The sequence below is a fragment of the Dama dama genome, chromosome 3 (assembly GCF_033118175.1).
Source record: "Dama dama isolate Ldn47 chromosome 3, ASM3311817v1, whole genome shotgun sequence".
NCBI lineage: Eukaryota > Metazoa > Chordata > Mammalia > Artiodactyla > Cervidae > Dama > Dama dama.
Window position 1 is genome coordinate 40,384,242 of NC_083683.1, and position 1,422 is coordinate 40,385,663.

Genomic DNA, 1,422 nt, shown 5'->3' on the forward strand with positions numbered 1-1,422 from the left:
TTTGCCCATTACTTTGAGTTGTATTTTGAAATATGTCAGCCTTGCTTTTTTGCACATCTGCTTTTTCTATTTTTACTCTAGACCAGAATAGAGAAAGAAACCATTATAAATGGTAAATATCCATTCTTGGGCATTCCGTTATATGTATATATAAATCTCTCCATGAATTTATTCATCAATATATCTTCTAATTGTAGAAACTGGAGTGAAGCAGAATTATAGAGGAATTTTATAAGGAACCTCAGCAAGGTGTAATTATTATATGGGTAAATGAGATTTCCACCTGGGTTATGAAACAGTGAACCCAGGAGCCAAATCCAGTCATGTCTTCTCCCTGTTTAAAAATTCCTTAGTGACTTCCCAATGCCCTCTATATAAAGACCAAGCTCCTTGACATGGCACTGAAGTCCAGCCATGATTTTGCTCTTGCTTACTACCTACCCTGCCTAGCCTTGCCTCTCACCACTCATGCTCTTGGGCTTATGACCTGTTGATGCAGGTGTCTCATCCCCAGGTTTGACATAAGCTATTTCCTTCGCCCTAGTACATCACCCTCTTCCATCTTTGCCTCATCTACCCTTCACTTTTCATGTCTAACTTTAGATGATCTGAGAAATCTTCCCTAAACCCCTAAGACTGTTTGGTTGTTGCTCATCCGGGACCCCTTAACCCCTTTTCTCTAAGGTAGTTTCACATTGTAATTTCCAGAAGGTAAATGACACAGCTCTCACAAACACACATCATGAGCCTATGTCAAATATTCATTTAATTCATTAGTAAGGGTGCTAGCAGGGTAATAAAGTTGAGTCAAAGGAACATAAAAGAAACTGATTTATATGTGGTAAGTAAAAGGAAGAATGTTGATATAAGACTGCTATTTTAGATCCAAAACTGGGCATACTACAATGTGCTATAGGCAATAAGGTGCGTGGCACTTGGGTGCATGGGTGGTTCAGTGGTAGAATTCTCGCCTGCCACGCAGGAGACCCAGGTTTGCTTCCTGGCCCATGCAGCCACAGTGTCCCCTTTGTGGGCTTCCCTGGTAGCTCAGACAGTAAAGAATTTGCCAGCAGTGCAGGAGACCTGGGTTTAATCCCTGGGTTAGGAAGATCCCCCGGAGAAGGAAATGGCAACCCACTCCAGTATTTTTGCCTGGAGAATTCCAAGGACAAAGGAGCCTGGTGGGCTACAGTCCATGGGGCCTCAAAGAGTCCAACACAGCTGAGTGACTAACACACACAGGCAATAAAATCATAACCCTTAGAAGCTATCTTTTCCAATGAACAAAAATTATTTGCATCTTATCGATTTCCTGCCAGTTAAGATCTCACTTTTCAAGGACTTGATCTTAACTTGTGTAGTAGTAGTTAGCCAAATCAAGGCTGTCAGAAGACCTAGTATGACATTGAAAAGATACACTGT

The 1,422-nt window shown here is 41.5% G+C and overlaps 1 non-coding gene across 1 annotated transcript; it reads left to right on the forward strand.

The window, feature by feature from the left end:
- The first annotated feature begins 941 nt into the window (after positions 1–941).
- Positions 942–1,012, forward strand: TRNAG-GCC (transfer RNA glycine (anticodon GCC)). Its single transcript has one exon. It is a non-coding gene; the product is annotated as a tRNA-Gly (tRNA).
- Positions 1,013–1,422: the final 410 nt, after the last annotated feature.